Source organism: Morone saxatilis, unplaced genomic scaffold (assembly GCF_004916995.1).
Source record: "Morone saxatilis isolate NCDOM2014 unplaced genomic scaffold, NCSU_SB_2.0 Contig24, whole genome shotgun sequence".
NCBI classification, from domain to species: Eukaryota; Metazoa; Chordata; class Actinopteri; family Moronidae; genus Morone; species Morone saxatilis.
In genome coordinates, this window is record NW_023339807.1 from 11,130,240 (window position 1) to 11,130,651 (window position 412).

The following is a 412-nucleotide window of genomic DNA, read 5'->3' on the forward strand; positions in this document are numbered from 1 at the left end:
ACACACACACACACAGTGTCCCAGCTTCACACTAACTGTATACAGTATGAACTATATACTAACTGTGTATTATTGTGGTATACTGTTTTTGCTGATACACAAGGAATCAGCAGATACAGATTTATTTTGTACTAACTGCATGAACAACGAGTTTTATACTAATAAGAAATGATACAAAACATCTGTCAGTGCACACTTCACAAACACACAAAATATATAATAGTTGAATTGTTTTTAGTTTGTTTGTTTGTTTTTTTCAGGTGTTTACAAAGCTGTTTTACCACCAACCAAAGTTATTTGTGCATGATGGCTCACTGGACCGGCTCGGCTAAATGGAACAGAACCTTAATTAGTATCATTGGTAACACCTGTGTTTACCCTATTATTTCCTGCCAAAATGGCTGCTGTGAAA